Here is a 10,394-nt window from a genome sequence, read left to right on the forward strand (position 1 = left end):
TTAAATCAAGCTAGAGTGAATGTAATTTATTGGACACAAATAGCTACAATCAATATCAAAAGCAATATGGCAAAGCATATTGAATGGAGGGTTTTATTTTAAACCCCAAAAAATGTAAGCGTTCAAGTCACTGAAAAATGAGGTCCATGATCTATCAGAAGGAGGGTTTTATTTTAAACCTCAAAATGTAAGAGTACCATAGTATAAACTCACAACATAGCTGTTAGTATTTTAGGGGCATTCATACCCAAACTCATGTCATCAACTAAGTACATCTAAGTGACTGACTTACCATGCAAAAAAGAACCAATAACAGGTCCAGAACTTGATATACAGTAGTCTCCAAATATATACTTGACCACCCACCCTTCACCCCACAATTCCATAACACAATTCGTAGTTGGAAACAGAACCAACAGAACTAACCTCTCCTCTCCCTCTCACCTAACAACTAACCACCAATCAACAATATGCCTATCAACAACCTTGAAGTCATCTCTAATAATAAAGAAGAGCACCAGAAATTACTCCTGAAGACCAAAAAATCAAGAAAGAAAATTTAGTCCGAAGGAGCAAAGAGACTGTTCTTCCCCTTTATCAAGGATCAAATACTCCAATCATACAACAACAAAGAAATATATCACCAGAGTTTAGAGATATAACAATATCTAGTGACATGTTAAACCACAAAGATGTGATTAGACACAATAAAAGCACATCCAGCAACTGTAAAAGAGTTCAAGAGAGTACTAAGTACTCCAATCATACAATAAGAAAGAGTTCCATCGAAGGAAAAATATATTCTTGTGCCATATCTATAAAATTCCCCACCAACTCAGCTGTATAGACAATTCAAGAGAGAAAACAATATAATAATAAAGGTCTATTCAAAAGGAGAAAAAAACCAAGAGAGGAAAAAAAAACCAGCAAATTAAACAGGACAGAGCTGAGGGAATACTAGTAAGAAACCAGCAAAATCTTCTTCCTCTCCAATACTAACCATCAATCGAAGGCCAAAATAAAATATATTGATCAACCATTTGGTTCATGAATCAGTAGGTGCAGAAGGTAAAGAAGACTGGGAGGCAAATTGATCAACATTCACCTGCACATGAAGCAACTAAACATAAATATGAACTAAAGTTGCCAGGAATTGATATCTGTAGTAATTAGTACACTTTTCAAGAAACAGTTACTTTGCGAAAGCAAGGGTAAGGCTGCATACATTATGACTGTCCAGACCCTACGGTGGCAGGAGCCTAGTGCACTAGGTAAGTGGTGTACATAAATGAGGGTTCTCTTACAATGGACCTGTTTATTTAGGATTGGTTATTCAGCAGCATCTGTGGGATAGATCAAAGGACAGAGACGAAAAAGCTATGTTTGGTATGCATTCTGAAATTCTAAAAACAGTGAAAATTATGATTTCAGAATGCATTCCAAGAATGCATACCAAACACAACCAAGTATGGGTTGCATCAAACCTAGGCACCAAAACTCATTAAAAGTTAAGAGCAGCCTCAATGAAAGATTTGGTTGAATCCCTTAAACTCTAATACAATGCCCCATAAGGAGAAGATTTGGTCCTTAACCAAAGGTACATTGCTTGCCTATTCAATTTGGCAGATGAGAAACAAACTCCTATACAACAAGGTTAAGGGAATCCACATTAAATATTTGGGTCTTAAGTGGTCAGGGGAAGTTTATACAAGCTATTTCTTTGGTAAAGAAGATATGGAGGTAGCATAGCAAATGTCCAAAACATGCATAATAACTTTCAGGAAAAGAAAAAAAAATCTTTCGGAAGCAGTTTTCCTTCAGCCACAGAGAAGGAGGTACGTCGGTGATGAAAACCTATCCCTGTAATAACAGGGGAAGGGTAATTTGCCCATTTTCCCTATAATAGAAATAATAATGGTGGTAGATTTGTGGGTGTTTTCTTCTCCCACGAAGATGGAATACTTTCTCCATAACATTCTCATAAGCATGCCACTCAGTCTTAAAACACAAAAAAATTATGTGACGCTTTGATGACTCAACTTCAGTTTAAATAGCTTTTAGTTTAACATAATAAAATGCAGAAAGTTTTCTTACAACTGCATGTAGTACTGTAGGGTTCAGCCACCATCCTGGGGTCCTAAAGCATTCCCCTATTGTTGCGCAATACCCTCTGCCACCCATCTGAAGGCGACCATGATTAAGGATTCCCCTTGACCGTGGCTGAAGGAAAACTCGATCTTAAAAAATCACAAATCTTATTTGATTAATTACTTGATTATATCATGAGCCAGGAAAAACCAGAAATTGATGGAAAGTTTTAAATCTAAGCCATCGGGTTTAGAAACTAACAAATCTAACTTGAACCTTGCTTGAATGATAGAAAGGGATACATAAAAAAGAAAGAACAAAAAAAAAAAAAAAAAAAACCAGAACAGGAATCCACCACGTCTTCACTTCTAAATAATCACTGATTGATTTGGTTCCAAATCGACACAATGGCAACAAAAAAACAAAAACACAAAACACAAACAAAGAGGCAATGTAAAGGTAACAGAGATCCAAGGAAAGGAGTCATGGGGATACCTGGAGTGTGAAGAGGAGTCGCCGTACTCGCCACCGCAGTCACCGCCGCCGCTGCCTTGGAGGAGAGGAGATAGGGTTTGGTCTGCAAAATAAACGCCATGCTTAATGGCAAAAAAAAAAAAAGAAAGTGAGAGGGAGAGATAGCAGCGATACCTGGCGTGTGGAGAAGAGGAGTCGTCGTCGCCTCCAACGCCTTGGGGGAGAGGAGTTTGCAGATGAGGGTCTACAAACCCAAAGTCAGAATGGGTTAGGGTTTTGTTCGTACGAAAAAGATGAACAAGGAGAGGAAGTTGGGGATTTAGGAATACTCCCATTTACCTCTTGAAGTACCAGGGGCAGAGAGCTTCGTTCGTGAGAGGAAGATGAACGCCTGGAATTATGGCAGAGAGTTAGGGATTTAGAAACGAAAACCACGAGGAAGGTGAACGCCGGCGTGAGGATGCAGTTTACGGTGAGTCTGATCAGGTTGTCGTCATCGTGAAGAGGAGTCCACTGTGGAGCACAAGTTCAGTTCGTCGTCTGGAGAGAACAGAGACGAAGAGAGAATGGAGGGAAAGGGAAACTTTCGATTCTGAGCCAAATGAAAGATAAATTAGGATTTTTAATTTAGACCGTCAGATCATTTAACACCACGTGTCTTCATCGCAGGTGTGTACTTGAAATGTAATTGAGAGGGTGTAATTGAGACGATAAAAATCCGGCCCTAACACTCTATTTTCTCTCTGACTACGTATGTTCTTATTTAAGAATTCATTTTTTCACGTCGTGATTGGTGTGGCGTGGAATGATCCTCCCGGATTCGTGGCATGAGGAACCCTCTCCCTAGAGGAAAAGTCACTTTTAGAAATTTTTGAGATTGTGAACATTTTTAAATGAAGCTAATATTTGAAGTACTTTCTTAGTACAGACTTCCTTCATGATAAAGTTTCCCTGAGGTCTTCATGGGGTTGGAAATCTATTATCGAGCTCGTCAATTACACCAGAAAAGGTCTTTTTATTCAAGTGGTGATGGATGCTTTATTAATCCGTGGCTAGATTATTGGATCCCTCAAGTCCAACATGTGTTGCTCCTTACCCATTACCGTGTGATGCCCCTACTATGGTTTTTCAATCGATTGTTCTTGTTAGCCGACATTGGAGGGCGGACATCATATTCCATTGGTTGCCTCCAGACATTGCGTTTCAAATTCTAGCTTTTCCTATGGCTTTGTCTCAAAGGGCTGATCATTATATTTGGCTTCTCACTTCAAATGGGAACTTCACGGTTGCCTCTATATATAGACTGGTGGTGAAGGATATGAATCATCTCCTTAACCCAGTATGGTTAAAGTTATGGCACATACCCACTGCTCTTAAGGTTAAATGTTTAATTGGAAACTTTTACATGGTGGACTCCCTATTACTGACTTCTTGAATAGAAGGAATATACATGTTCCTTTATTCTGTAATATATGCTCTTTCCCCTGGTTGGACCCCTCACATCAGTTTATATCCTGCCCTCATTCTGAAGCTATATGGTCTTGCGCATGACTTGTGCACGTGAATGGGTGGATAGATATCAAGGAGGATCTCCGCGCTACGTTTATGCAATCTAGTGTTTCAGAATATTGTAGATCCTGAATTTTGTCACCCCCGACAATGATGACAACTGACTCTCAAGAACGATTCAACCACCTAACGTACCCTACCATGATCCCGATAAGGTTCGCACAAGTGTTTTTAAGTGCAAAATATTTAATGATAGCCAAGGGTGCAACAACAGTGATTAAAAAGACTGTTGGGAATTCCCTTGGCCCCAAATTAGGATTAGCCTTTGTTTTGAAATTCAAAATATTTTTTGACCAAGACTTGGACTAACACTTGCACCATTAGATATTGCTCGGAAAGACAATTCCAACGATACATTACACGTCAAAATCCGATACTCGGGTGCAAAACAGCACCGAAAACAGTCAAAATCGGCATTGCCGAGTCAAAATGGGGATTCATTAATGGATTTGAGGCCCAAAAAATGACCCACGACTCTCTTGGCGGTTTCAGGGATCCACTATCAGATCCGTGGAATAAAAATCAGGGTAAATACCTAAAATATCTACCCTATTAATACCCCATTTCACCTTTGAGAAGATTGGGTTTCTCTGAAATCTAAGTTTTTTTTTTATTATTTTTTTTATATCTCCAAAGCTCACGAATCCTGTTTGATTTTGAAAAATATTTCCTTTTTTAGTCCTTTTAACCTTTGTCGACATGGTTTCGAAACCCCGATGTACCATTATTTTGCGAAAAGTCCCTTGAAGTCCCGAATCCGCAAAAAACTGGATTTTTCTAGATTAAAGATTAGAGCTGGTTGAGCAATCCACTTCTAAACCTTACCCTTTTAGGAGGTATAGTCCTTCAAGAGAGAGAGAGAAATAGTTTGTTCCCCTCCACCTGAGTCGGGGTTTTGTCCGGTTCCCATAAAAAAGGTGCACTCGATAAGCCGAGGTTCTGTTGGAATTTCAACAAAGTTCTACCGATACGCCGAGGTTCTGCCCAAATTTTGTCAACAAAAGTTCGTTTGATAAGCCAGGGTCTGCTCTGATTTTATCAATGAACCTCACCTAATAAAGCGGAAGCTTTGTTAAAATCTCTACAAGGAAGTTCTTCCCTTTCTGACCTACGTTGTAGTTTGTATCTAGGTATTTCATCTCCTCATTTCATTTCGAGTTTGACATAATGTAGGCCATTAAAGTAAACTTGTTATTATACATATTAATGTTTGTTAAGACGTTTATAAGGTTTCATTGCATGCACATGTCTATCCTGCATTCATAATAGCACATAAAATGTCATTCTTGCCTTCTAGGGGCATTTTGCTAATTTATCCAATGCGAACCCAAAATGGCATCCAATACCACTATTTGGCATATTTAGTCATATTAGGATGTTTATCATCACGCGTTACTATTTGTTGGGATTTCAGTGATGTGTATGTGCGTTGTTTTACTAAACGATATGCCTGATAGATATGAGGCTCTGCCCACCATCAATCATTATTTGTTTCTAGGATTTCAGTGATGTGTGTGTGCATTGTTTTACTCGTGATCTGACCGAAAGATGTGAGGCTCTGCCCACCACCAGTCATTACTGTTTCTTGGGATTTCAGTGATGTGTGTGTGCGTTATTTTGCTAACAATCTGACCGATATATGTGAGGCTTTGCCCACCGTCAGTCATTACTGCTTTCCAGGTTTTTAGTGATGTTTGCTTGGATGGTTTTACTAACGATATGACTAATAGATATGAGGCTCTGCCCACCATCAGTATTACTGCTTTCTAGGATTTTCAGTGATGTGTGTGTCCGTTGTTTTACTAACGATCTAACCGATAGATGTGAGGCTCTGCCCACCACCAGTCATTATTGCCTTTTAGAATAAATGATTGGCATCGTTAGAAGCTTACTGCTTTATTTACACATTCTGGTCAATCTAGAATTTTAGCTTTTCGACCCTTAAGCCGTTATGTTTTCCTAAAACCCTATTGATCCTCATATCGGCACAATACCTGTTTTCTAAAAATACGTTCGACGCTCTTTTGTCAAGCCCAGAACATCATTCCATGCATATAGTTAATTCACCTAGTCATATTTTAATCAGTGTTGATGTCTAAATATGATTTTATTTGCATTCTTTGCATTTTTGCCCTTCTGGGGCATTTCAATAATTTACCAATTACAGGCCTGTAATTTCATTCCAGTAATACTATTTGGTATGTTTGGTCATCATAAGTTGATCAAAATCACTTTTGATCCCTATAATACCCTTAAGTGTCTATTTTGACACTTTTTACCATTGTGCCCTTATGCGTATTTTGGTCATTTTGCAGTCAAAATTTGTTTAGGACCCCATAAGGACTCATATCATTTGTGCCATATATTTTAACATTATTATACATGTTTTGATGCATAAGAAATCATTTCCACACATTTTCTACAATTATGCTCTTTAGGGGCATTTTGATAATTTGTCATTTTTATGCTATTTGCATTTCTAGATATTTATAGTATCTCACATACATGTTGTTAATGCATTTAGTCATGTTCTTATCAGTGGTGATATTTTAATATGACTTATTGGCATTTTTTACCCTTTTGCCCTCTAAGGGCATTTTGGTAATTATTATCATTTTAAACTTTGGAATATCTCACATATATGTTATTGATGTATTTAGTCATGTTCTTATTAGTGGTGATATTTTAATATGACTTATTGGCATTTTTTGCCCTTTTGCCCTCTAAGGGCATTTTGGTAATTATTATCATTTTAAACTTTGGAATATCTCACATATATGTTATTGATGTATTTAGTCATGTTCTTATTAGTGGTGATATGTTAATATGACTTTATTGGTATTTTCCGCTTTTGGGGGCATCTTTGGTAATTATCATCATTTCATGCTTGTTTACATCTTAGACATTTGGAATATTTCATATACAATTTTTTAATATATTTGGTCATATTTTAATCAATGGTGATGCTTAAATATGACTTTGTGCAATTACTTTGACCCCCTATCAATTTAGGTCGTTAAAGTAACCTGTTTCAGTGTGTTTTTCATATAAAAGGCAAACAACCACTCAAGAAAATAATGTATGCACAAACTACAAGAATACTTTTCATTTTCATTTTTGTCTGTTAGCTGCAAATTGCTAACAGTTCTATAACCGGTCCATTCGCCGGCACTACAACACCGTCTCATGCAGCGGCGAAGCCAGTACAGCCCCCAGGTAAGTATACCCCTCCCTCCTCCTCCCTCGACCCCTCCTCTGACTCCTTCCCTCTTCGAGTCTCCCTTCTCCCCACTTACTATCTCCCAACCTCTTTGCCTTATTCGATTTTCCCATTCGATTCTACCTCAACCTCTCTCTATCTCCCCCTGATATCTCTCCCTTCTCCCTAGATTCTCTCAAGGTTACAATTATATAGGGGCTTCGATTTCTTCTCTCTCACGACCTATCTCGAGTGTTTGTGTTTCTCACGAGACTCTCTGCCCTAGCGTGGAACCCCAGCTTACCATGCCCTATCAACAGAGCCCTATAAGTCCTTCCCTTACATTCCTCTCTCACTCTCACCCCTCAATTTCTCTCCCACAACCACTTTGTACTCTCTCACGGTCCCATGATCACTTTCTCACGTTCCCCTCCGACTTCTGCTCTCTCTCTTTGATATCTCGTCCCTAACCCAACACAAACTTGATTTCCCCTCTACTCCCTTCCCAGATTTCGTCAAACAAGTGTTGTTGGAGTCATCTCAACCATCCTCAAAAGATCTTGGTGAGGTTTTGTAGAGCCCCTCCATTAGAGACCAGCCAACGATCAGAAGGTAGGTCCCATTTGAGCAACAATTTCTCTTTGCCCCTCTCGGCTCTACTATTTCCCCCTCTACTCTCTTCCCAAACCCCGATCATCCTCACACTCCTCCCGACCTCTGTCTTTACCACCAGACTTGCCTCTCTACCTTGACTCATCACACCTCTCGAGACCTACCACAACACTGACCCTTGACCTTCTTCAACCCAGCAGCCCTAGTACCAACTCTCATCCTTCCCAGCACCCGCTCTCCTATACTTGCCGCTACCATATAGACCTGGTATAGGCCGTCCAGATCTACATCACGTCGCTACTTTGGGGAGCTAATACCCCCGTATTGACAGGAGTTGGAACGCTAAGGATAGTAAGGGATATCTCCTATACTACCTCTTTTATCTCCTTAGCATAGTAGCCTCCCTTGTAGAAAGCTACTATGAGATAAGAGATTATTTATGACAGTTCATACCTATAATTACTAAATCTATGAACTACCAAGTAACCCTAAGCTTTTCTATGAGATAAGTTGAATACCTAATGCTACATAAGGTAAGAATGTTTAAAGGTAGCACATTTGTCAACAAAGGCAATGTTTTGCCCACCCTAATATTCATATGCTAGAAACTGTGAAGGCCCAAAACAAAGCATATTTATCTGGTAGGAAATGCAACCCTACCAAGATACCTCCCCCCCCCCTCTCTCTCCAATTTCAGGTAAGGGGACCTCCTTTGAAGGGGCAAGTTAATGTCAACTATAATGAAACCAGTGATAGCAAAAAGAAAAAAAAAAATTAATCTTGGAGTGACTGCTCAAATCATTGTGAAACAATTGCTAGGAATGGATCTATTGCATCAGGGAAACCTCCACCTAATCTGCTTATGGACGAACCTGTAAAAAATTGGGTCAAAAAAGGAGAGCCGGTGTGGCTCCGACTGATGACTCTCTGATGCCTAAGTTAGGTCTCCGTTTTAGCAATAATTCAACTTAGTAAATAATCGGTCCTTTGTTCAGGCCACATACCTGGGTATTTATAGGGTAATTTTGGTGACGTGGGGAGATTCCTTGTATGGCAAGAGTCCTGTTTGGATAGGAGCCCTCTTAGTGGAGTTATAGTAAGGAACTGACTCCATGTTTTGTAAGGGTCCTCATTTGAGTGTGATACGGTTCCTCTAATTGATAACCGCATGATCTGGCTGACTCAACTTCTCTCGAGAATATAGGGAATCACTTATGTGGCTCTGCGACTTACAGGGTTTGCGGTTATCGCCTCAACTCATGAATCGACTGAGGACATCCGACCCTCATGCCTCGAGCGTCTCGGCGCTCCAGCATGTCGACTACAGTTGGCGACCTGCGATCGAATGTCTAGAGCTCGGTTTTATGCCCGAGCTAGTAAGACTCAACTTGCAACCAAGTTGACAGGGCTTGGCCTAATATTCGAGCGTAGAGGACTCGGACAAGTTCCCGAGCTTTCAAGGCTCAGCCCCATGGTGACTCGCCTTACCCGACCTTCATGGGTCGGCTCTACCACTCGGATGTTCTTACAAGGCTCGGTTTCGTGGTGACTCACCTTACCCGACCTTCATGGGTCGGCTCTACCACTCGGACATTGGTACTCTTCTATCCAACCCGTCCGACTCGACATGGTTAACACTTGGTTCTCTCGGATCGGGTTCTTCAATTCAGTTTCGGGTCTGCCACATGTCATCCTTTGATTGGCGGTAATTTTTATGGTTAATCAGGATCTAGGAAAAGTAGACTAAAAAAAAAAGATGTACCCAGTGCACAAGGCTCCCGCTACTACGGGGACTGAGGAAGGTCATAATGTATGCAGCCTTACCCTTGCTTTGCAGCAGTAGACAAGGAGATTTTACCAAAAAAAAAACTATATTTTAGCAATGGTAGGTAAATGCTCTAAAGCTTATATAAAACGCCCAAAAAAACATTAAGGACGGAAAAAATAAATGCTGCAAAATTGTCTCTAATTTACCATTGCAAAGTATTGGAGAAGTATTCTTATGGGTTGCAATTTATTGAAAAAAGGTCTCTGTTGGTGTATTGGCACTTGCAAATTTGTTGATATTTGGCATGACAAATGGTTGCCCACAAAAAAGAATTTTATGATTACTACACCAAAGCCTGATTTATGTTCTGTTCATAAGGTGGGAAACCTTATTGACCAAGGAAATAGGAAATGGGATGCTGATCTATGGAATTCGATATTTTGCACAAGTGATGTGGCGGAGATTCTTAAAATCCAGATTCCTCTATTTCCTCATCAAGATAAGTTAGAATGGACGGGCTCTAAACATGGTATTTTCTCTGTCCAGAGTACTTACCATCATGCTTCAAACTCTTTTTACTTGATGATCGAAATTTGGTTGCTTCTACATCCCGATCCGTATCATGGTCGCAAGTCCCAGATGATGTTTGGCGAAAAATCTGGAATACCTTATCCCTTCCGAAGA

The sequence above is a fragment of the Telopea speciosissima genome, chromosome 4 (genome assembly GCF_018873765.1).
Source record: "Telopea speciosissima isolate NSW1024214 ecotype Mountain lineage chromosome 4, Tspe_v1, whole genome shotgun sequence".
Classification (NCBI taxonomy): domain Eukaryota; kingdom Viridiplantae; phylum Streptophyta; class Magnoliopsida; order Proteales; family Proteaceae; genus Telopea; species Telopea speciosissima.